The following is a 26661-nucleotide window of genomic DNA, read 5'->3' as shown; positions in this document are numbered from 1 at the left end:
AAAATGGAAGAATATGTTTAGATCTTCAAGCTATATATTTCCAATAACTTAAAGTGAAATTTACCTTAAGTTTTGTATTATAAAAAATAAATGAAGACATTTGTTTTATCAGATTCATAGTAACACAGTGAATTAGTCTCCAAATGGCAGGCCTTCGTATCTGCCAGCAGCTTGGACCATGAAATGGCTGAATCTGCAGTGAATTTATATCCAATGAGCATGCTCAAAGTCTTGTAATTGAACCTATAGGGGGGGTAGAAGAGTTGACTTGTTTATTGTACAGTATTGAGATGGAACTGATCAAGCTTACAACTATAGAACCATCCTTCATTAAGTGCATAATTTGCACATAACTCTGTTTAATGCCTTACCGTACAGTAGTTGCAACGTTCTAGTGAGTTTTTGAAGTCTTCATCTTGTATCTTATTGGAAGTGTGCTAAAATGGACTAGCCTTTGTGTCTGTTACTGTTAATTTAACAGTCTGTTCAGTCTTATGGTGTATTCTGTTGTGCCATTTAAACAGAAAACACTCTTGAGATTTCAGATTAGCACAGCATGTGTAGTTTGTACAGTTTCAATACAGATTACTATAGGTCAGAGAATAATGTTAATTATTTTAATATTGCCTCTTGCCAATTTTGATCTTGCCTTTTACTTGCCTTGTAAGTAGAACAGAGTTGATCATAGTTGTGGAATAATATTGGTCAACTGTTGCTTTCTTTCTACTAATAGTAGAAATTTATCTTAAAGATAAATTTTCTTCATCTTGTGTTGCTGAAATGAATTTGTTCCTAGTTCTAAAATGACTCTGAAGTGTTTGGTAGAACACTCTTTGTACAATGTGGCATCTGGTTGAAATGGATTGAAACATGATCCAAAATGATATATTGGCTGACAGCTCGATAATTGCAGTGTGTAATGCAAGTATTTACCTTCATAATAATCTATGGTCCATAACTTGGGGTGTTGTTCAGTGATGACAAAGGAACAAAAGAAACAGCATGCAAGTGTTTTTAGCTAGGAATATTGTAACAATTCACTATATTCTGAACCAATGTGCTATTTTAAATGCTGGGCATAAGTATGAGCTAGGTCAGAGATGGATTGCAACCATTGCTTTGCTGAAGAATTGGTGTACTAGCAAACCATTATCTAACGAAGCACGATGAGATATGCATTTTCAGCATTACACATAAAAAAGATAAACCTGCAAGGGTGAAATTGGCAGAATTTATAGCTTGATAAAAGACTCCATTATGTGTGTTTTTTTTGAATGATCAGGTTATGTTGTTATCCAAGTTGCACAATCGTGTTTGGCCATAATCTTTTGTATTATACAGTATCATTGGTAAATTGATAAAATCAGAAGTGAAAGTATTTTATATAGATTGGGTGAATTTACAACATTCTACCTGTTTTGAAAGAAATGACCATATACAGTGGCTGAGTTAATTTTAGCAGGATGCAAATGTCTTCCTGGAATCTATACATTTGTCAAATGTTGCTTTAATATCGTTGAAAAATTGTATGGGAAAGGTTTGCGAATGTTGAAAAAAAAAATCTGATTTCAGCTAATTTTATTTCACAATAGTAACTTGACTTTGGTTGTGGTTGTCTGAAGTTTGCAAACACAAGAATGTTGGTTGTGGCTTTGTTGTCTGTGTTTGACAACTGCTGATTTGCAAATGTATCTCTACTATATAGTATATTTTCTAGTTATACTCAATAAAATATCTTATCACATTTCATCATAGCAGTCTTTGTTACTTGAGATGATGTACTTATGTTTTTAACCCAACATATCTGTGGATTGTCTCAGAATAAGCAACTGCCAGTACAGTTAAAAGGCAACCTTGTCACAGTGTAGCGTAGACAGGAAGGAATATGGAATGTGCATCAGGTGAATGGATAACTATCTGGCACTGCAGTGATGAACTGTTGACTGACTGTTTTTACTTTTTTTTGTTGGAACTTTAATTGACATTTCTCCATCAGAGTACTTAAAATACTGAAGCCTACACAGAAAATTGTTAAGCTTACATCCTGATGAACAGCTCATTGCTAGATTTTATTAACGGGGCAATATTTTCTTTTTAGATTATTGTACATGAACCATGTTGAGCTGAATTTGAGAATATAAGTTGTGCAGCAATTAGTTGTGGAGAGGCTGTTTCTCAATTTAATACCTTCCTTTTAACAATATGTCTAGATAATTTTGCCAATCAATGAATAAAATATCTGAAAGTGATTGATGTGATGCCTGATAATAGTGTCAGAAGGGACTGTTTAGTCATTTGTGTAAATCAATCTTTCCCTCATCTTGGGAGTTTATTCATAGCATTTTGGTATGGATTTGCACAGTATTGAAGCTTTGTTTACCTTATTATGCAAAAAGTAAATGGCAGCAGGTTAACATTTTGCATTTTTGGAATTAACTGTAAACTGAAAGATCATACAGTCCTATACTTATTTCTGCAAATGGCAGCCCTACATACTGGCCAAAAGTTTGGACCACAAAATGGCTGCATCTGCAGTGAAGAAATGATCTCCAACAAGCATGCTGAAAAACAAACTGAGGCCAATAGGGGGAGTTGAGAATTGAGCTGCATACAGTAGAGTACTGTATTTAATAAGAACTCAGTTTTGAAAGACCATCAAATTTAAGTCACTTTCCTAGTACCTTTACTTCAGATGTGCAGAATGTATTTTTAGGAATATTTATAAATAAGTTTGACCACAGACTTTTTAAAACAATGATATTGCACAATAAATCTCAAGCACTAACGTGCCTGATCATCTATTGATTTAGGGATCATAGATGCATTTCTCTCAAAGGTGAAGGGTTTTATGACTGAAAATGAAACTTTACTCCCAAATATTTTATGTAATCTGCCATCAAGGTTTATAGCAGTGCCATATTTTAAGAATCAATGCTTTGGTAATTTCTAGATTTGCATTACCGTGGTTTTGAAATTGTCTAGGATTTTGCCATTTATTTATGAAAGATACATTTCCCGTTGGATGCTTGAGATGATTAGAAAAACCGTCGATATTGCATTGTTGCACTACATAGACCACAAAATTTGATCATATACAATCTGAAAAGAAAAGAAATTGTTCATCCTGTAAACAAAATTTAGTTGGCTATGGCTGCTAAGAATTGTTCTCTGGTCTCTTAGACAACTTAACATTGTATCTGACAAGAAGTGATCAGGTCCAGTAGTTTTGTAAATAGTGTAGAAAATAATCCAGTGAACTGTGCATGGCATAGTTGAAAGTACCAGTTTCATTAGTGTGGTGTAATTTTTGGAGTATCTTGAGTAAATATGTGTTTAAAATAAAATTCAGCATAGTTGAGACCAGGAACAGTAGCTTTAACTGTTTTAAAGCCCGTAGACAATAGATGTTTAATGCAGTGAGTGTTGACTCTTGAACATGCACAAGGTTTCCTCCGTGCTTTGCAGATGTGAGAGTAATTTGGTAATGGAAACAGAAAAATTTGAAAGTAAAATATTTGGCAAAATTTCATTTAAGTGCTCACTGCTTACAGAAATTATTCAAAACATTTTTAGCGTCATAAACTGAGAAAGTTTGAATAATTTCTGTTGTGAGTTTGTGAATGTTTGCCCTTTATCCAGTGTGGACAGTTTATCGCAGGAGATCTTGAATTTTATAACTGAATATATATGTCAAAGCAAAATCCACATAATTGTTTACCAGGCTAGATTGTGTACAAATTTCTTAAATAAAATTATCTGAGCTATACTCTGAACATTGTCTTTATTATCTTTATTATAAACACAAATTTGCAGAATGCTTTGGTTATTACTGTTTATACCTGTTTTCATGAGATTTTAAGAATGTGGCGTACCTGTAATTTGAAAGCATGGAAAATTTTAATTTCCGATTTGTTTGATTCTGTTTGAATCATTGTCATCACTCTATTCTGCATTATTTGCAAAATATGTTGTATGCTAAATTGTTTTCTTAAGTGCAGTGAAGGAGCTTGTGTACCTCAGAATTTTTATATTTGAGGATTTAAAACTTTTTTTGTTATTCACTGTATGATGTGAGAGTCACTAACTAGGCCACACCTAATTACAGTTGAGATGTTAATAGCTGCCCTCTTGAGCTGGCATAGCCCTTAAGATTTAGTTATACCCAGATCCTGTTAGGAAAGGAGTTTAAGGATTTCAACCCTGAGTCAATGAAGGACCTTTGAATTCCATGTCAAGATGATGTAGGGCTTAAGAGTGTACCTTACAGGTTAGTGGTGTTCTCGTTGCATCGTCTGCCCTTGTTCTTTTGGTTGCTGGAGGTTACATGTTTGGAAAGTGCTGCCTGTGGAGGGGAGTTGTTTCAGTGAATCATTTAGATGTTACATGCTGCGTATTGGTGAGGGTGAATTTTGAGGCTGATGGGTAGGATGCCAATCAAGAGGACCGTTATGTCTTGGATTGTGTTGAGTTTCTTGAGTGTTGTTGGAATTAGGCGATCAGTATTGTGCCTTATGAATGGTGGACAGTCACTGGCAGATTTGAAAGGTGAGTTGCTTGCTGCAGCGTTCATACCTGAGACGTGCTCTTACAGCCACACTATTTATATGACTGGTCCAGTTCACATTCTTGTCAGTGCTAACCTCCAGGTAGTGGATGATGGGGGTCTTCAGTAATAGTAATGGCATTGAATGTGAAGGAGTGATAATTAAGTTCCCACTTGCTGGAATTGTTCATTCCTTGGCACCAGTGTTACTTGCCACGCCTGTGGTGGTTACTTCTTACTGCACATGTACAGTATCTAAGTAGTTGTGAATGTTGCTGAAAATTGTGCAGCCGCAAGTAAATAGTCCCACTTCTGGCCTCATGATGAAGGGATTCTTTTTGATGCAGCTGAAGATGATGGTTGTGCCTAGGACATGACTCTGAACAACTCCTGCAGTGATATTCTAGGACTGAGATAATTGACCTCCCCAAACATAAGCATCTTTCTCTGGCATCCATTCTGTAGTATTGCTGGGGCTCCTTTAATGTTGTATTTGATCAAATGCTGCCTTGATGTTGAGCTTGGACATTTGCATCTTGCTTCTGCAGTTCACCTGTTTGTCTGTGTTTGGTGAGGTCAGGAGCTGAATGGCTTGGGATGGGAGGAGCGGCGGCGCAGAACTAAGCATCAGAGACTGTTTTGGTGAGCAAGTGCCTTTTGATTGCACTATTTAAAACCCCAGTCTTGATTCCTGTATTGATGATGGAGAGTGAACTGATAGGGCAGAAATTGGTTGGGTTGGATTCATCTTGGTTTCTGTGTAAAGGAAAAACCTGGGAAATGCTCCGAAATTCTCCAATTGCTGGGAGGATGTAAGCATTATAACTTCGTCAAGAAACACATTAGACTTGATCTTCACATTAAAGCAAATCCATGAAACATTCAGATCAACTACATTCTCCACGTGACTTTCTTTGACCATGCAAAGGCTTTTGATCCATCAACCAGGAGGAGCTATAAAGTACTGTCTTCAAATTTGGTTGCCAGCAGAAATCTGCCACCTTCTTTTGCCTGCTCCCTGGAGACACCCAAGCAAATGCTCAAGCTCAACGTCAAGGCAGCATTTGATCAAATACAACATTAAAGGAGCCCCAGCAATACTAGAGAATGGATGCCAGAGAAAGATGCTTATGTTTGGGGAGGTCAATTATCTCAGTCCTAGAATATCACTGCAGGAGTTGTTCAGAGTCATGTCCTAGGCACAACCATCATCATCTTCAGCTGCATCAAAAAGAATCCCTTCATCATGAGGCCAGAAGTGGGACTATTTACTTGCGACTGCACAATTTTCAGCAACATTCACGGGGTCTACCACATACCCAATAAGTATGCAAACCGTGATTAACCAAGACTGTATTGCATCAACATTCTTCTCTATCTGTCTTAACTGCAACAGTTCACCCTGTATCCATGGATTCTTTTGCTGGTACGGAGGTAATCTACAGGTTGAGGAAACTGTGGAAACAGCTTCATCCCCTGTCTAGAACCAAAAACCACCAACCTGTATTGAGCTGCAGAATGCAGATGACATTTACATCTACACAAACTTTAGACCCAAACATCTGGAAGACAAAAGTCTTGTACCAGCCTGCTTCCACCATGTAACACTGCCAACCCAACTATCAAGACCCAGAGAGAGCCACTGGACGCAGTGGATCAATTCCCATATGTGGGAATTTCCCCTGAGGGCAGACATTGACAGCAAATCTCAGTATTGCCTGTAGTGTGCCAATGAAGCTTTGGCCATCTGACAAAAAGAGTGTTTAATGCTCAAGACCTCCAACTTTACATTTAGGCTTATAGTCTATAATGTAGTGATGTATATACGTGTGTGTATCAGCGTGGAGACACCTCAAGTCCTTAAGAAATGTTGCCAACAATGCCTCATTAAAATTCTGAAAATCCACCGGCCAGTTCGGGGTCACTGACATTGATACACATTTCAGGCCAGCATCCCTAGTGCTAAGGCCCTGGTTGCAGTCAATCAGCTGTGTTGGGTGGACCATTATGCATGGTTGACACATGGCTTCCAAAACAAGCTTTCTACTCTGAGCTTTATCATGGCAACAGTTACCACAGGGCAGAAGAGGCACCTTTTTTTAAGGACTTCGTCAAAGCCTTCCTAAAAATTTGTAACATGCCTACTTCTGGACATCTCTAACCCAATTTGGAGAAGAAGCATCTGTGAAGGAGCCAGTCATTTCAAACAATTGAAAATTTGAGTTGCTCAGTTTTTTGTGCCGTGAGGCACCAGCAAGCACCATGTGCCTTTCTGTAGCAGTGTGCATAGCTCCAGCATTGGACTAAAGACCAAGAACAAAGAGGACGGATGCCAGAAATCTGAAACAAAAACTGAAATTACTGGAGAAACTCATCAGATCTGGCAGCATCTGTGGAGAGAAAGCAGAGTCACTGTTTCAGGTCCAGTAACCCTTCATCAGAGCTCTTCATCTAACATTTGGATATAGCAAGAACTGTAGATGCTGGAATCAGAGTCAACACACTGTGGAGATGGTGGAACACGCAGGCCAGGCAGCATCAGAGGAACAAGAAAGTTGACGTTGTGGGTTGGGATCCTTCATTGGAACTGATCAGTTGCCTGACCTGCTGTGTTCATCTAGCATTGGGCTGTTTGGTCAATTCAGGACCCATATCTCTGGGGTGGGATAATGTCATTCTTGATCCTGAGGGGATTGCTTAAAAAGGCAGAGGACTGTAGTGCAATTGCTTGTTTGTGGCATGGGTAATTCTGAAGAACAAGTCTTCAGTACTACCACCAGAATACTGTCAGACCACCTAGACTTTACTGTATCCAGGGCTTTGAGCCATTTTAAAAAAAAATGTGATGTGGATTGAATTTAATTATTTGAAGACTGGCATCTGTGACCCTGGTGATCTGAGGGTGTTGATCATTTGTTCTGCTCCTTTGGGTGAAGATGGATGAAAATGCTTCATCCTTGTCTGTTGTATTGATAAGCTGGAGTCCCCATCATTGAGGATATCTGCAGAACTTCCTTTTTCTCTTGTTTAATTTTTCACTATGGCTCAAGACTGAGTGCAAGTCTTAAATCTGATCCATTGGTTGTAGAATTGCTTAACCTTGACTATCATATCACATGCCAAACAGCAGAGGCAGCATAAGTCCTGTGTTGTAGCTTTACCAGGCTCTCAACTTGTTTTGAGATTTGCTGATCCTGGCATGCTCTCTTCAAACCAGAGTTGAACTCCTGTCCTGATGGTAATATGGAAAAATTAATATCATTGTATGGCACAGTTATACCAATCCTTAGTTATTTGTTTTCATTGTATTCTTACCGTCATATTTGCTTGTAGTTTTTCTCTCCTCCATGAATACACTCTCACCTATCTGTCTCTTATTTGGGACCCCTCACCCACTTGCCTGTCTCGTCTTTGTTTTTGGTCCACCTGCTTGCCGACACATACACCCTCAGTTGGTTTGTAGTCCCTCTGTCTCTTTAGTAACGTTTCCTCTTTTGTGTATTTTCTATCAGACTTCCCTCTATATTTTCTTTTGTATACTTCTGCTGTTGTGATTTAACTTGTATATTGGATCTCTTTTATTTTGTTCTTGCTGTGTTCTTTCTTTACTTACAAACTCCTGTTTGTGCTAACTTTCTTGTTCTTTTCCAGTTCTCTGTTATATTGGCATAGGCTGTTCAGCCATTTGAACATGCTCTGCTATTCAATATGATCGTGGCTGATCATCCAACTTAACATCCTTTCACTCCCCATACCTTTTGATCTCTTTAGTTCAAAGAATTATATCTGAATATTTTCAAGGAGGAATTAATGTTTCGGCCTCACGTTTTCTTTTGCACAGAATTCCAAAGATTTTGTACTCCCTGGGTGAAGAAGTTTTTCATCATCTCAGTCCTAAGTGGCTGACCTCCCTATGTTTAACCTGCCACGCTTGGCTATGGACTCACCGGTCATCAGGACCATACTTCCTGTGCTTGCTCAGTTTAGTCCTGTTAGAATTTTATGTGTGAGATTTTTCCTCCAACCAACAAAGTCTTCAAAATTCCAGTGGATATAGTCCTAACTGATTGAGTCTCTCCTTATATGTAGTCCTGTCATAGAATCCTAGAATCCTTACAGTGTGGAAGCAGGCCATTCGACCCATCAAGTCTGCACCAACCCTTCAAATGGTGCCCCACCTGGATCCACTTTCCCCAACTGTATCCCTGCATTTCCCGTGGCTAATCCATCTAGCCTGCACATTTTTGGATTGTGGGAGGGAAATGGAGCACCTGGAGGAAACCCACACAGATACTTAGAATATGTGTAAACTCTACACAGGTAGTAGGAACTGCCAATGCTGGAGAGTCTGAGATAACAAGCTGTAGAGCTGGATGAACACAGCAGGCCAAGCAGCATCAGAAGAGGGGCCTAGACTCCAGCATCAGCCTTCCTGCTCTTCTGATGCTGCTTGGCCTGCTGTGTTCATCCAGCTCTACACCTTGTTATCTTAAACTCTACACAGACCGTTGCCTGAGGGTGGAATCAAACCTGGCTCCTTGGCACTTGGAGACAGCAGTGCTAACCGCTGAGTCACTGTACAGCCAACCATGTCGTTCAACTCTTTGTTGCACCTCCTCCATAGCCAGAGCATTCTTCCTGAGATAAGGAAACTGAAAGCTCTTGCAATACTCTAGATATTGTCTTACTAAGTTTCAGTGCAATTGTAGCAAGTCATCACTGCTGTTGTGCCTGAAACCCCTCTCGGAGGTCAATATACCGTTTGTCTGCTGTGCTTGCTTCCAGTGACTAATGTACAGCCAGTCTCATTGTGCCACTCCCTTTCTCAATCTATAACCATTCAGATAATCTGCCTTCGTGTTTTCGCTACCAAAGTGAATACCTCACATTTATCCACGTTATTCTTGATCTTCCATCCATTTGCCAACATGCTGGACTTGTCCAAGTCACACTGAAGTGTCTCTGCATCCTCCTCAGAGCTTATCCACCTACCCAGCTTTTGTGTTGACAGAAGACTTGGAGGGAATTTGCATTTAATTCTCTCAGAAATAATTAATATAAATTATGAAAGGCTTGAGATCCGAGCATTAATCACTGCGGTCCTTCACTAGTCTATGCTTGTCTTTCAGAAAAAGATCTGTCTTCCTCATCGTTGTTTCCCCTCTGCCAACCAGTTCTCTATCCATGTCAATACGCTATACCCAATACCGTGTGCTTAAATTTTACATCCTAATCCCTCATGTGAGTTCTTACAAAAGTCTTCTGAACATCCAAGTAGACAACATCGCTAGCTTCCCCTAAATTGATTTTATTGTTACATTCTCAAAATTCTAGTAGTTTTGTCAAGTGTGATCTTTCATAAGTCTGTGATAACTCTGTTTAATGCTGTCATTATTTCCCAAGTGCCCTACTATTAATTCTTTTAAAATTGGTTCTAGCATTTTCCCCACTACCAATATTAGGATAGCCAGTCTATAATTCCTGCTTTCCCTCTACCTTGTTTAAATGGTGGGGTTGCAGTAGCTACCCTCCAATCCATTTTTTTTCTGTGTAAAGGTTGAGCAAATCCAAATGTGGAATAGTTGCTGAATCTTAAAATATTGAAAGATGATCACCAATATATCCACTTTATCTAGGGCACTTCAAGTATTCTGAGATGTAGGTTAAACAGGCCCTGGGGCTTTATTTGATCTTTAATTGCATCAATTTCCCCAACACCATGTCTCTATGAATACTGATTTTCTTCAGTTCCTTGCATTCAGTAAGCTCTATATTCCCTAACATTTCTGGGACATTATTTGCATTCTCCTCTGTGAAGACAAAATCAAAACTTATTGAATTGGTCTGCTAACTCTTTGTTCCCAATTATAGTGTCCCCTGTTTCTAACTGTGAGGGACCTACATTTGTCTTTGCTGATCTGTTTCTCTTCACAGACCATATAGAAGCTTTTACAGACATAACAAGGCGTAGAGCTGGATGAACGCAGCAGGCCAAGCAGCATCAGAGGGGCAGGAAGGCTGACGTTTTGGGCCTAGACCCTTCTTCAGAAATTTCTGAAGAAGGGTTGAGGCCTGAAACGTCAGCCTTCCTGCTCCTCTGATGCTACTTGGCCTGCTGTGTTCATCCAGCTGTACTCCTTGTTATCTCAGATTCTCCAGCATCTGCAGTTCCTACTATCTCTAGAAGCTTTTACACTTATGTTGTGTGTTCCTGTAAACTTACTGCCATATTTTATTTTCCCCTCTTAATCAATACTTCGTCCTTTGCTGAAATGTAAACTGCTCCCACTCTTTAGCTCTGCTTTTTTTTTGTCAATTTGTATGCCCTTTCCATACTATTCCTAATTTCCGTTGCTAACCATGATTAGGCCTTCTTTCCTATTTCATTATTCTGGCCAACAGGAATGAACAATGGTTATATTTCCTCCATATGCTCTTTAAATTTTTCCCATTACTTGTCCATCGCCATCTCTTTAAGGTAAAGTTCCCCAATCTATTGTAGCTAGCTCACATTTCATTCCATTGTAGTTTTTAGTTTAGATTCAGGACCCTAATCTCAGAATCAATTGCATCCCTCTGCAGCTTAGTGAAGAATTTGTATATTATGGTCACTGTTTCCCAAATGGCCTTGCACGATTAAATTGCTAGTTATTTCCTTCTCATTACATTAGATTCTGTCTAGGATGGCCTGTTCCCTAGTTGGTTCCTCAATGTGTGTATCCAGAAGACCATTCCATACCCATTCCTGGAATTTCTCCTCTGATTTATTACTGATTTGATTTGCTCAATGTATATGCAGAATTAACTTGCCTATAATTGCAGATATATTGTTATGACATGCATCTCTAATTTTCTGTTTAATGCCATTACTAACATTACCGCTATCGTTTTGGTCTGTATATATCCCTTACTAACATTTCCGCCCCTTGGTGTTTCTAATCTTAATCTGTACTAATTCCACTTCACCAGAGCTAATGTCCTCCTCCTGTATTGTGTTAATTTCCTCTTTAACCAGTGATGTATCCCACCTTCTTTCATTCATGTCTCTCCTTCATAAAACGTGAATGCTCTGGATATTCAGTTCCCATCCCTTGTCACCCTGCAGCCATGTCTGTGTAATCCCAATGATATCGTTCCCATTTATATCTATTTGCGAGACTAACTCATCTATTTTATTGTGAGTGCTGTCAACATTAAGCCACAAGCCTTGTCTTTTCCACATTTTTAGTCCCATTTGCATTATTTTGCACGTTGGCCCTGTTTGATTTTTACCTTTTCAATTCCCTGCTGATTTTCCCCACCCCCCCCCCCACCCCTTTCTTTCAGTTCTGTCTTGTGATTCTTGCTCTTGTTTCACTCTCTTCTATCTCCTTGCATAGGTTCCCATTACCCTGCCATTTTAGATTTAAATACTCCCTAACTGCACTTTGTGGTGTTCTGTCCATATTTCTCATTTATTTTTGCACTAATTATTGTTCTTAGTTCACATACACTTTCCTTCCTCTGTCTTTTTTGGATTTCTGAATTTCTCTACTGCTTTGTTTTTCTCTGCTATGCATTGTTCTTCCTGTCTTTCCTCTGATTTATTTGTCCATTTTGAGCTTTTGTTCTGCAGCTTCTTTTCTAGTTTGTGTGGCATATCCATTCTTCCCATATGTCCAGCATTTTGAGTTTGATTTTACTCTTACTCAATTGCAGATTCTGTCTTAGTGTCATGTCTACTTTAATTTGATTGTGGAAACTTCATCTTTCACCTTATTGTTACAATTCTTTTGAAAACAAATTTCATGTTTGTTTTGCTACAACACATTAAATCAGGTGCTGAATTCTGCTAATTCTCCAGGGCTTTGCAACATCAAATACATGTGGTGTTAGCGAGTTTTGAGAAGATTTGTAGCTCAGGTTGAGTTTCTGGATGTGAGTTTGCTCGCTGAGCTGGGAGGTTAGTTTTCAGACGTTTCGTCACCATTCTAGGTAACATCATCAGTGAGCCTCCGGTGAAGCGCTGGTGTTATGTCCGGCTTTCTATTTATCTGGTTAGGTTTCCTTGGGTTGGCGATGTCACTTCCTGCATTGGTGATGTCATTTCCTGTACTTTTTCTCAGAGGATAGTAGATGGGCTCCAAGTCAATGTGTTTGTTGATGGAGTTCCAATTGGAATGCCATGTGGTGTAATTTCAAAGGCTGTGAGGTTTGCTTCCATCTCTCCCAAGGATCTGTTTATGAAAGATAGATGTCCTGGAAACTGACTTATTCTAGGATGAAGGGGTTGTCTTGTCAAGAACAATGAAACAGATTAGGGCTTATTAGAAGAGTGAAGGGTGATCTTATTTCAGTGTTCTCTGAGGGGCTTGACAGAGTCGATGTTGAGAAAATGTTTTCATTTGTGGGGAATCTTGAACTTGTGGCCATAGTTACAGAATAAGGCAATACTCAATTAAAACTGCCCCTACACCTCCCTCCTCATCTCCATCCCAAGCCCCAAGAAAACCTTCCACATTAAACAGATGTTTACCTGCATATCTGCTAATGTGGTCTGTTGTGACCGTTGTTCCCCATGTGGCCCTGCTGTACATCGGGGAGACCAAGCGGAGGCTTGGAGACCACTTTGTGGAGCACCTGTGCTCGGTCCTTGACAAATGACAACACCTCCCAGTCGTGAACCACTTTAGCTCCCCTTCCTACTCCCTGGACAACATGTCAATCCTGGGCCGCCTCCAGTGTCACAACGATGCCACCTGAAAATTGGAGGAACAGCACCTCGTATTCCGTCTTGGGACCCTACAACCCAATGGTCTCAATGTGGACTTTACGAGCTTCAAAATCTCCACCCCCGACCTCATCCCAAGACCAGCCATCCCACTCGTCCCTGCCTCCTTGACCTGTCCGTCTTCTCTCCCACCTATCCACTCCACCCACCTCACTGACCAACGCCCACCCCCACTTTCTAACAGCACTCACCTTTACTAGCTTCATCCCCGCCTCCTTGACCAGTCCGTCTTCTCGCCACCTATCTGCTCCACTATCCACTTTCTACCACCGCCTCCCTCCCTCCCTATTTATTTCAGAGCCCTGTTCCCCTCCCCCATTTCTGAAGGAGGGCCAAGACCCGAAATGTCAGCTTTCCTGCTCCTCTGATGCTGCCTGGCCTGCTGTGTTCATCCAGCTCCACACCTTGTTATCTCAATTAAAACAGAGATGTGAAGGAATTGCTTCTCCCACTTGGTGGTGGTTGTTTTGATTCTATACCCCGGAGATATGTGGAAGCTGGATCACTGAAAGTATTCAGAGGAGGTAGATTTATTGAAATATTGGGATGCTGGAAACTATGATAAGTTGGCACGAAACAGAAGTTGAAGCCTCCAGCAGGTTAGATATGTTAAATGACTTGAGCGGTCAAATGGCCTCTCCTGCTCAAAGCTCTTATGCTTTTAAAAACAGGATGAATATGTTTATGCATCGGGAATTAAACTTCAGAACTTGGTCTGCAGTTTGAATCTGAAGAATTGCAAACATAAAAGGTCACCAAGTCCCATTTGCTACAACAGTTAAATTGTCACCTTACTAAGTATCCATCTCTTTTGAAAATAATTCCTTTGCTGTTGTATGTCATTTTTAATGTAGACAGCCAGGATGGTCCTAGACTAAATTGTGCTCTGAACATGAACCTTAGAATGGTATTACACAACACTGATTTGGCGTACCTTATCTATGTCAGATGTTTGGAAGAGCAACTTATCTAGTCCTGATGCTTATGGTCCTGTGAATGTTAAGTTGAGATTTGATTCCTGAACATAACTTCTACATTGCAGAGTAGCTCTGTTGAAGCACCTGAACTGCTACAACATGAGGTTTAGGTTGCCTCTGTGTTTCTTAATCCTTCACCTTCATTTTCTGAATTTTTCGTTGTGGAATGTAGACTTGGAAAGCCCACAACTGTTTATACCGAACACCAGTGGAATGATTTTTTGAGTTGCTGCTTGATGGGGTGGCATGGGGGCTCAATGGTTTGCACTGCTGCCTCACAGTGCCAGGGTCCTGGGTTCGATTCCACACTCGGGCGACCGACTGTGTGGAATTTGCACATTCTCCCCATGTCTGCATAGGTTTCCTCTGGGTGCTCTGGTTTCCTCCCACAGTGCAAAGATGTGCAGGCTAGGTGGATTGGCCATGTTAAATTGCCCATGGTTTTCAGCGATCCGTGGATAGGGAGAAGGGTCTGGGTGGGTTGCTGTGAGGGTCATTGTGGACTTATTGGGCTGAAAGGCTTGTTTCCACACTCTCTAGGGATTCTATGAATGATGTCTTTTGATTGAAACGATCCTTTAAAGAGCGATGATTGATTCAACTGTTCAGGCTACTGCAACTCAGTTCCATTTGGAACACAACTTTCTCATAGCCATTCAAATCTCTTAATGCATGATTCTTTAAGGAAGTTACTCATCAAATGTTGAAGGGTAGTTCGGAGATCGCAAGAATAGTTGCTCCACGAATTCGTCACTGAGTCAGCACTTGGTCTCATTGATGTAGATACAGTAGACCAGGTTGGAGGATATACAGGTGAATCCCTGTCGGATTTGGAAAGTTTGTCTGGGGCCTTGGATGGAGGTGAGGGGGAGGTATAGGGGCAGGTGTAGCACCTCTTGCGGTTGCAGGCAAAGGTGGCGGGGTTTATGGGGAGTGTGGAGCGGAGGAGGAAGTCACTGAGTGATTGGTCCCTACAAAAGGCAGATCAGGGTAGGGAATGAAATATCTCTTTGGTGGTGGGGTCCGATTGTAGGTGGTGGAAGTTGTGGAGGATGATGTGCTGGATGTGGAGATTGGTAGGGTGGTATGTGAGTACCAGGGGTCTCTTTGTCCTTATTTTTGTTGGGGGTGGGGATGGGAGTTTGAGGGCAGAAGTGTGGGAAATGCAAGAGATGTGTTTGAAGGCATTGTGGATCATTGGACAGTGAAAGTTGCGGTCCTTGAAGTAGGAGGTTGTCTGGGATGTCCGGGAGTGGAACACTCCATCTTGGGAGCAGATGCAGTGGAGGAATTGAGAGTAAGGAATCATAATCTTGCAGGATGGTGGGTGAGAGGTGGTGTAGCCAAAGTAGCTACGGGAGTCGGATTTGAAATAGATGTTGATGTTGAGGCGATTACTAGAGTTGGAGACGTGGGGAGAGGTATCAGAGATGGTCCAGGTGAATTTGAGGTGGGGGTGAAAAGTGTTGGTAAAGTTGATGAACTGTTAGAAGCTCCTCATGGGAGCAGGAGGCAGTGCCAGTACAGTCATCAGTGTAGCAGAGGAAGAGGTGAGGGATGGTGCCAGCGTAACTGCGGGTGAGGGACTGTTCCACATATCCTGTGAAGAGCCAGGCATAGCTCGGACCTGTACGGGTTCCCATTGCCACTCCTTTACAGCGCTTCCCGTTGCCAACCATTTTAACTCTTCCCTCCCAACCCTTGATGACATGTTCAACCTGGGCCTCTTCCAGTGTTATACTGACATCACAGGCAAAGTAGAGGAACAGACTTCCTATTCCACTTTGGGAGCCAACAGCCTGAGGATTTAAGCATGGAATTCACCAGTTTCAAAATCTCCCCACCCCCAGCCTCATTCCACGTCCAACCCTCCCTCTCATTTCCACTTCCTTGACCTGACACTACCTGTATCCATCTTCTTTCCTACCTATCCGGCTCACCTTTTCCACTAACCAGTCCCCACTACCCATTATCTGATCCACCTATCACCAGTCCACCAACCTTTCTGCAACCCCTCACATCCTCTCTGTTGCCTCCTTGACCTGACATGATGTGTCCATCTTCTGTCCTAAGTATCCTCTCACTCTTCCCACTGACCAATCCCCACTACCCACTACTTGCATCCACCGAACGCTATACCACCTAGCTTTCACCAGCCCCACCCCTCCTCCCTGTATTTATTTTCCAGCTCCCTTCCACACCCCCCCCCCCACCTCCCCAGATCTGAAAAAGGGCCCTGACCCAAAAAATTGACTTTCCTGCAGTTTTGATGCTGCCTGACCACACTGTATTGGATAACAAAGTGTGGGGCTAGATGAACACAGTAGGCCAAGCAGCATCTTAGGAGCCCAAAAGCTGATGTTTCGGGCCTAGACCCTTCATCAAAAAAGGGGGATGGACAGAGGATTCTGAAATAAATAGGGAGAGGGGGAGGTGGACTGAAGATGGATAGAGGAGAAGATGGGTGGGGAGGTAGGGAGAGATGGTGGTTGGATATTTCAATGATAACCACTGGTTTTCTTTTTGCTGTTTGGAAGACAGTGACTTCTTTCTGCTGGGTGTGCTTACACAGCAGCTGGTACTCGTCTCGTATTGTCTCCAAATCACTTTTTACATAATCATTGACCGTATTTGACCTTGAGCTGTGACTTCATTCTTGGCATCAGTAAAATCTTTCTATCAGTGAATGGATGAGGTGTCCTCTTTAGGATTTTAGGTGAATTATTAAACCCCTGTTATGATACTGGTAGTAGTTGCGTACTCAATGCCTTCAAGCTGTCACCAGATACAGCATTCACACTTTTTTCAGACTGGCAAATCAATAAATCTCATATTTCCCGCACCTTGTTTAAAGTTAGGATCTATGAAGGAAATCAGAAGTTGCCTTGGTACTTAACACATTACGGTATTTTCAGCTTGTTCTTTGTAAAATATATTTGATAGTTTCCATCTGTGCTTAAATTTCTTGTGGAAGGACTATTTGACTCTGCTCTAGAACTTGGACATGTGGCCTGGTGAAGTATGTGCCCTTTCAGATGCCTGCTGGATCAATTTGGTTTAGTCTTTTCAGATTTTTTGACCTCAACCTAGATGTCTACCTATAATTCTTTATCGGTTGAAATTGAGAATCTTAATAGGGCTCTGGCATAATGCAGCTACACCACACGTGCTTGGATGGGTATATTTAAAGAAGTGTTATGCAGGCCTTGTATTTAAGTTGGGGAGTTCCAAAGTCAAGTCATTAAGCCCACCTTAAGACAGATCATATGAATTCCATAAATGTTTTCAATCTGTGTTTCATTTGTGTTGATCCATTTTTAGGCCTTGGCTTCAAATTTTTAGAAGTGCTTTCTAACTCTGTTTCATGGCATACTTTTACTTCAGACTATTCATGATGTACTCTTTGTATAGCTAATCAGGATCTCTGTGGATCACAGAATTGTTCTATTTTAGTTTTTGCCAGGTATTCTTATGCTAAATGAATTTGACAAAATTAAGCTAGCAAAGGTAGCCTAATGAGATCCTGATGAAACAAAGCTGGTACTGCTATGCACATTTAAGTGTTAATGTCTAAGCCTATCTTTTATGTAAATTCAGAGGAAGTAATTCTGGAAAAACAGTAGATAACAAGGTGTAGAGCTGGATAAACATAGCAGGCCAAGCAGCGTCAGAAGAGCAGGAATGCTGATGTTTCGGGCCTAGACCCTTCAGAAATTCACCAATTTCGGACATTCTCTATCTCTGAAACAACTTGGTATTTTCTGTTTCATACCAATCCACAATGCAGGGCTATTGCATATGTGTCTACTTCTGATGGTGATGCACCAGACTTAAATGAACTGAATCGTGTGCAATAGAAAAAAACAGTAAGTTTGAAGAATGAGATCTTTGGAGAACAAATTGTGGAATTCTTGATGGCACTTCATTAATCTAATTTAAAGATTTTGAGTCTCTTAGGAAGGACACTCCATAATCTGTCAGGAGTAGTTTGTTTTTGAGATTTACATGCATATTACAAGGTATTGTGGTATTTTTACCAAGCTTACGAAGAAAATTAATTACTTTGTAAACCTAACTGACTGGTTCCGTAGTCTGGTCCATTTGAGGCGGAGAATATGAAGTGAAGCAATAATACAGTCAGAGATGTACAGAAACAGACCCTTCGGTCCAACTTGCCAATGCTGACTAGAAATCCTAAATTAATCTAGTTCCATTTGCCAGCATTTGGCCCAGATCCCTCTTAAACCCTTCCCATTAATGTACCCATCCAAGTGCCTTTTCAAATGAAATTGTACCAAGCCTCCACTGCCTCCTAAGTCAGCTCATTCTGTACTTGCACCGTCTTCTGCATGAAAAAAGTTGCCCCTTTTTCAATCTTTCAAATCTTACTTAAACCTATGCCTTCTGGTTTTGGACTCCACTACCTTGGTGGGAAGACATTGCTGTTCACCCTAATCATACCTCTTTTGATTTTATAAACCTCTGCAAGGTAACTCTTCAGCCTTTGCTCCCAGGAAAAATAGCCCCCGTCTATTCAGCCTCTCCCTATAGCTGAAACCTTCCAACCCTGGCAATATCCATTGTAAATCTTTTCTGAACCCTTTCAAGTTTCACAACATCCTTCTTGTAGTAGGGAGACCAGAATTGAATGCAGTATTCCAAAAGTGGCCTAACCAATGTCCTGTACAGCTCTACATTACCTCCCAATACCTATACTTAATGCACTGACCAGTAAACGCAATCATACCAAATGCCCCCTTCACTATCCTGTTTACCTGTGACTCTAATTTCGGGGAACTAAGGATCTGTTTCGCAAGGTTTCATTGTTCGACAACACTCTCCAGGACCTTACCATTAATTGTGTAACTCCTGCCCTGGTTTGCCTTTCCAAAAGGCTGCTTCCCACGTTTATTTATCTAAATTAAACTCCATCTACCACTTCTTGATCCGTTTGCTCATCTGACCGAGAACCGGTTGTACACTGAGGTTACTTACTTCGTTGTCTACTGCACCACCAACTTTGGCGTGGTCTGCCAACTTATTAACCATACCTCCTGCATTCATGTCCAAATCATTTACATAAATGACACAAAGCGATCGACCCAGTATTGAGCCTTGGGACACACTGTTGGTCCCAGGTCTCCAGTCGAAAAAGCAACCCTCGACCACCGACCTCTTTCAGTTACCTTCGAGGTACCAAATGTGGATCCAAATGGCTAGCTTCCCCTGTATTCCATGTGCTTAAAATATTGAAAATTCCAAGGAAGAAAATGTTTGGGTATTGTTTCTATGATTTTGACATCCCTAGCCAGAATTATACGCATTCTGCAGTAAATAATGAATGACTGGTGCTTGCTGCTGCCTGCAAAAAAGGCAGCTGTCAAAAATTTGGAGTGTCCATTTATCCTATCCTGATGAGACTTTCAAATCCTGCACAATCCAAGAGGGATCTGTGGTGCCCTATGACAAACTTAGGTTTTAGGTTGACCAGCCATTTGGGTTGGTGAATTCTCTCAGACAACATATCAGGAAGTAAACAGTAATTGAATAACAATCAGTTTTCAAATTAAACATTCGTACAGTGGTGGGCCATTTAGGTAGAAGCTGAAATAACATGAAGTTTAATTTTTATTATTTTTAAAATAAATAGTGTTTATGATATGAGGCATCGTACTCCAAATTTGTAATAACTGAAAATTCATGGCATGGTGTAATGACAGAGAGGGGGGGAATGATTGCCCTTCTTTCTTTCCTACACCAGAATATGGGCAGGTTTTGAATATATCACCTGACATATCAAGTACAAAGTATCCTGCTTTATAGAGGGTTAATGCCAAATATCATGCTGTGCAAATAAGAAAAATGAGCATCTTTAGCAAAGTTTCACCAGTTGAACAAACATGACAGAGAAATTTTGAAGGCAGAGAGAATAGCAAGAGAAAAATATTTGTCAGATGAAAAGGTGTCCAACAAAACAATGGTGAGACTTATGAAAGAAAGCAAGTGCTACACCTGCCCCTATACCCGCCCCCACTCCGATCCCAGGCCCTAGGAAGACTTTTCACATCAAACAGATGTTCACCTGCACATCTGTCAATGTGGTGTACTGTATCCGCTGTTCCTGTTGTGGCCTCCTCTACATCTGGGAAACCAAACGGAGGCTTGGGGACCGCTTTGCAGAACACCTACGCTCTGTTCGCAACAAACAACTACACCTCCCAGTCCCAAACCATTTCAATCCTCCCCCCCCCCCCCCCCCCCCCACCGGGTCCTCAGACGACATGTCCATCCTGGGCCTCCTGCGTTACCACAATGATGCCACCTCAGCATCTCATATGTCGCTTGGGAACTCTGCAGCCCAAGGGTTGCAATGTGGACTTCACAAGCTTCAAAATCTCCCCACTCCCGACCACATGCCAAAACCGGCCCAGCTAGTCCCCGCCTCCCTAACCATTCCTCCCACCTCGAGCCCCACCCCCATCCCTTACCCACTAACCTCATCTCTCTTCTCTCCCCCCCCCCCCCCCCCCTCCCACCCCCCCAACTCCCCACCTACATTCACCTTCACTGGCTCTAACCTCGCCTCTTTAACCTGTCTATCTCCTCTCACCCTACCTTCTCCTTTTATCCACAGCACCAGGGACCCGGGTTCGATTCCAGCCTCAGGGGACTGTCTGTGCAGAGTTTGCACGTTCTCCCTGTGTCTGCGTGGGTTTCCTCCGGGTGCTCCGGTTTGCTCCCACTGTCCAAAGATATGCAGACTAGGTGGATCGGCCATGCTAAATTGCCCATAGTGTTCAGGGGTGAGTGGGTTATAGGGGTATGCTACAAGGGGCGGTGTGGACTTGTTGGGCCGAAGGACCTGTTTCCACACCGTAGGGAATCTTAAAAAAAACTAATAACGTTGCGTAGTTTTTAAACCTGCTGCTAATTGTCTTCATACCATAGTAATTACTTTTATTCCCTAAAGATCCAAATTGTTCTGAAACGTGCCAATCTTGATTATGCTGACATCAGTCACAAAAGACTGTCAGCTAACATTTCCTCGTTACTTAAAAAGTGAGAGGGGGAGAAATGGATCTAGAGGGCATGCAATATTTTTTCCTCATTAATTTGTTAGCAGTACTATTCATGACATTTTGCAATGTTTGAAATTTCCCAGGTCAACGTGCAGATTTTACTGTCACTGCCTTCCTGTTTTCGGAGACCAAGTGTTTTTTTGAGGTTTACAACTAATGAGTTTTCGGAAGAGTAGTTCAATTATTTTGTCTTGCATTGAAATATGGTGGAACTGCTGAGGTCCTAGAAGAAACAGGGCAGTGCTGGACATAGTTTTAGGGCACAGAGCTAGGTAAATGGTAGAAGTGTCAAGTGAGAGAGCATTTGAGTTATAATGACTGTAACACACTGAGATTTAAGGTAGTCACAGAATAGGACAAAGGTGGACCAGAACTCAAGGTTTTGAATAGCAGGAAAGCTGATTCTTAATAGGATAAAAGCAGGATCTGGCCAAAGTGGACTGGTGCAGTTGCTTGTAGGAAAACCTGCATCTGAACAATGAAAGCCTTTCAAAAGGGAAATTTGAGAACTCTAGATATTGAGAAATGTAGAGGATTGGATAAGGGGGAAAAAAAAACTGAAGCTTATCATGGATACTAAGGGCTCAGAATACCAGAATCCCTAAAGGCATACAGAAAGTGTAAGGTGTTACTTAAAAAAAAGTTTGCAAAAGTGAAGAGGGGTTGCATGATGAAACAAATTGACAGACAAAAGAAAATCTGAAGGTGTTGTATAAATATAATTAGGGGTAATATGATAACCAGGAAAAATGTAGGGTCCATTGGGGACCTAAATGGCAAACCACAAGTGGAGGTTTTAATTGAGCAATTTACATTTGTATTCATGACAGAAAAGAGCAATGTTGGCATTTAAATCAGCAAAGAACACTGTGATATGCTTCAACAAATGAGAATTGAGAGTGAGGAGGTATTAGTGGTTTCAGTGGGCTTAAAATTTGATTTAAGTCATTGGGCTGGATGGCATGTATTCCAGGCTGCCTGTAGAGTCAAGGGAGGAGATTGCAGAGACTCTGATATCAATTTTCACATCCTTGCCGGACACAGAAGGCACGTCAGAGGACTGGAGTACTGTTAATGTGGTATCATTGTGGAGAATCTTGATGAGATTTAGCGAGGGAAGTACAGGCCAGTGATTTTAAAATCAGTGATAGGGAACTTGTGTGGAAAAAAAATGTTCTGAGGATTGGAATTAATCTCCACTTGGAAGACAAGGATTAATCAAGGACAGGCAGCATAGCCTTTGTTGGATGGAAGGTTGGGAAGGGGGATCAAGTATGACATGTTTGTAATAGCTTTTCAAGAAGGTTACTAGCTTTGTAGTTAATAGTGCAGCTATTGTAATTGGCGTGGACTTCAGTGTGGCTTTCGACAAGGCCTGCCACGGGAGATCCTGTTTTTCTGTAGAGCTAGGGCCATATCCTGTAGTGTACTGTATGATTTTTTGCGGTAGACTTAATGCTTTTAAAGGTGATTAGGATAGTTAGAAATGTTAAATGCCGAGCTGTTTAAATCTCCTACCCTTAAAGAAAGAAATCAGTCACTGTTTATAGGAATTGAAATGACTGGAAAGATTTTCTTTCAATAGCTGTTTATTGATATAACCCTTAGTGCTATCATTTGTGCATTATTAATGCTTGATATTTTTATAACCAAACAACATTGATCAGTGAACCATAAATGCACCGGATTGACAATTTGAACAGTTTTTTGAAGGATTAGCTGTCTGATGTGGTTAATAATACAAATGATTGTTATTATTGTGGATGAAGTGCTTGAAATTTAAATGAATGGAATGATCTTGTGATTTAGTGTTTCCTTTATATCCAACTTCTGTAATAGACATTTGAGACTTGGTTTTATTTCATTTTAGCATGACTCTTGTGTTTTGCCCATGGTGGATAGTGGGTGAGTTTACAGAGATTTTCAGGAGCCATGGGATTTGGTTTGGTTGATAAATTGGCACTAAGTTAGCGTTGAAGTTATGAGGAACCATTTCAAATGGGTCAGCATAGATGTTATGAATATAAAGGCCTGCGGTGGGTGTTTGAGAGTCATGGATTTGCATGAGTTTGCTTGTGCGGACAAAGGGACTGACCAGAGGGTGTGGGTGTGACGGTTATAGGGCCGAATGTTTATGAAGTGAATTTGGAGTCCAGAGGGCTGAGACCTGCCTTTTTAAAGCAGGCCACCTCCTCAACTGGCTGCCTTTGTCCACTCTGATCTGGCAGAATCAGGTTCTGAAAATAAAGTAATGCCACCTGGGACCACCCCCCCGCCATGTTGTGATAAGCTGGATTTCCTGGCATTGTGCATCTACTTCTTCAGGGGTGCTGAAATGCTTTTGATGGAGTTACCGGATAACAGAGGTCTCTGGAAAGTTCTCCAATTGTTGATCAATTTTCTTGTATACAAGTTGCAAATGGTTTTTATTTATTTTCTTGTTTGTAATAATAAACATAAGTAAAGACAATTGTCTTTTTATTTCCTAGCAGTAGAGCATCTACTTTCCAATTGTATCTTGAAATATTTTTAGAGCTACTGAATAGTATATGCTCTTTATTAGCATGGTAGAAATTGGAGGATGTTTCAAAATATGCAAAATGTAACATTTTAGAGATATTCTGTCAATTTGAATTCTGAGATAACTTCACATCAACAACATTTGTATTGATGTGTTGGTATAAGATAAAGTATTAATGCATTTACCAACTGGCTTTCATCACCTTTGTATACCTCAAAGCAGTTTGTAGCCAATTGTGAGGTGCTAAACAGGGGAACCAAAATCCCGTTGACAGCAATACTAAATAAATTGTCTGATGAAGGGTCTAGGCCTGAAACGTCAGCTTTTGTGCTCCTGAGATGCTGCTTGGCCTGCTGTGTTCATCCAGCTACACACTTTGTTATCTTGCCTGTTTATAGCTAGGATTTTCCAGTTTTCAGTGAACCAGTGGCACAGTCCATTTATTACTGTTGCATTTACCCATAAGCTTTCTATTTTCCTTTGCACTGAAGTTTACAATTATGAGCAATTGAGACTAGTGCAACACTCTCTCCAAGGCTTCCAGCAACTGTGAGAAAAGGACCAGAAACTGCTTCTCCTTAACCAGTAAGATCGAGGAATCTTTACTGAGGCATGCAGAATTCGAACAGAGAAACATAAGAATTTGGACAATTGAATGACAAATCATTTGCAGGCAGCAACACAAGGAGGTGGACAGAAAATTTGAATTGTGAGCTTTTTTTAAACCAAAACAAAATAGGTAAACTTTTTTTTTGAAAAATCAATGCTTCAAAACTAATTGGTGTGAAGAAATGAAATTCCCTACTACTTGCCCTTCCATTTGCTTCAATGTTTGTTGGCTAGATACTGTTATAGTGAAGTTTTTGGAACAGTGTGCAAAGTATGTATGAACAATAGGAAAAGCAGCTTTCTGCATTCCACGTAGAACTACACGTGTTACTAACCCTTCAGTCATGGTAGGTGTCAATAATGTCACTGTTTATTTTTGCAGCAAAATCTGGGCCAACATATTTAAGGAATTGTTTGAGAGATGAATGTTGGCCAGGACACCAGGAGAACATTCCTGCTGTTCAAGAAGGAAACTCAACATCTCAAAGGTGATGAGGACAGAACAATAAATGCTGGCCTGGCTAATAACCCTCCCATCCAACAAATTTATTTATAATACACGAGGGACCAGATCAAGACTCAATGTCTCATCCGAATGGATGGCTTTTCCCACAATACAGGATTACCTTAATATTGCTCTGCAGTGTCACACTATACTTGGTGCTTTACGATGCAGCCAGTGGAATGGACCTTGCACATATTGTTCTGACTGAATTCAGAGTGCTAGCTACTGTGCTCATGCTGAGACCTAATGTAAATGCAAATGTAAATGTACACATGGATACAACTTAATAGGTGAACAAAAATAGAACGAGTATCATCATTCCAGAAGATATTTTATATCATTGAAAATTAAAACATTATAGTTCCATATGAAATAGTCATTCTAATCTTGTTTAAGCAATTGACTGTAGCAGGTCAGCCAGTGGACAGAGACTTCTTGCAATTTGCACTAGAGCTTGCTCAGATCTCAGCAAAGCATGCAAAGTGGCATTTTGCTGGTACTGACTTTAACTTTTTAGTTAAGGGTATGTTGGTAATTTTGGTTTTCATACAATAATTCTTGTACTTGTGTCTACATTTCATTTTGATTTCATTTTGTATTGTTACAGTACTAACAGTTCGAAAGATTTATTGTAAAGTACACTGTAGAGTGTGATAATTATCAAATTTACTTTAATGTTTATTTTTGTTAAGACAGTTATTGAAATCTTTCACAGAGAGATTGTAGATGATCAGTAAATGAAAGTTTCTGTTCTGATTTCCTATTAAATCTATGTTCCCATCGCAGCACACCAGTAATGAGATAAAGATTTGTCATTGAGGCTTTACATCCTGTTTCAAATTGACTAAAATCATTTTGGACATTTGTATTATATTTGTTGTTACCTTTGTAAATTGTTGTGCGAGAAATATAGTATTTGATGCAGAGGATGTAATAAGATGCATTTGAGGCTTAGAAGGCTGTGATGCACAATCCACATGGTAAACCAGACCCCTTTCTAGTTTTACTAAACTGTGGTTGGCCTTAAGGGAAAGAAAGCCCAGGAATATCATTAAAATGTTTGGCACATCATTGACATTTTTAACGTTAAGGGTTGAGCTGTTGATTCATCTTGCAAACTTCTAAGAAATGAGATATACTTGTAAGATGCCTCAACGAAGCCTACAAAAAAATTAAACTAGGAAGCAATAAGGGACATGTACGAAAATTCACAATGTTTAAAGTAGATTTTGTTGAAATTCTTTTTCAAAGATATAATTCACTACTTTGACAGATTTACTTCAGCAGAAGTTATGTTTAAGTGAATTATGATTAAAGTGAGCAGGATGTGGTGGCATCTTTCTGTAAAGAAAAACAGAATGAACAAATCTTTGTTAGGCTGTCCAGAGTTTAGCACCATTTGAGCATTTTCTTTGTTTGAATTTTCCTCACACTATCATTGGATGTTGAAGCTGTCAATTCTCCTTCCCTGTAGAGAATGCCATTACCTAAATAATTCCACTGACGTTAAGTAGACATTTTCACTTTGTAATTGTAAGCAACTTGATATTAGTAGTTAGTATCAACATTTCTTACATAACCTGTTTATTCATTTCATTGTGTTAACAACAAACAAAACAGAAAGAAGTGACTGTGATATATTAATAATTTGCGTAGA

At 40.6% G+C, this 26661-nt stretch overlaps 1 protein-coding gene across 10 annotated transcripts in view; it reads left to right on the top strand.

The window, feature by feature from the left end:
- The window catches only part of LOC125465346 (histone-lysine N-methyltransferase EHMT1), a 163557-nt gene that overhangs the window by 3336 nt on the left and 133560 nt on the right, over positions 1–26661 (top strand). Inside the window, exon 1 of one of the 10 annotated variants that reach the window (XM_048558709.2) lies at positions 321–394. The exons of the other annotated variants lie outside the window; for them this stretch is intronic. The gene's annotated coding sequence lies outside the window, so the exon portion shown is untranslated. Of the gene's footprint in view, positions 1–320; positions 395–26661 lie in introns of those variants that run through there. 10 annotated transcript variants of the gene reach the window in all.

The sequence above is a fragment of the Stegostoma tigrinum genome, chromosome 29, assembly GCF_030684315.1.
Source record: "Stegostoma tigrinum isolate sSteTig4 chromosome 29, sSteTig4.hap1, whole genome shotgun sequence".
NCBI classification, from domain to species: domain Eukaryota; kingdom Metazoa; phylum Chordata; class Chondrichthyes; order Orectolobiformes; family Stegostomatidae; genus Stegostoma; species Stegostoma tigrinum.
Note: the sequence above shows the minus strand (reverse complement) of the source record. Positions and strands in the feature narration are given on the sequence as shown.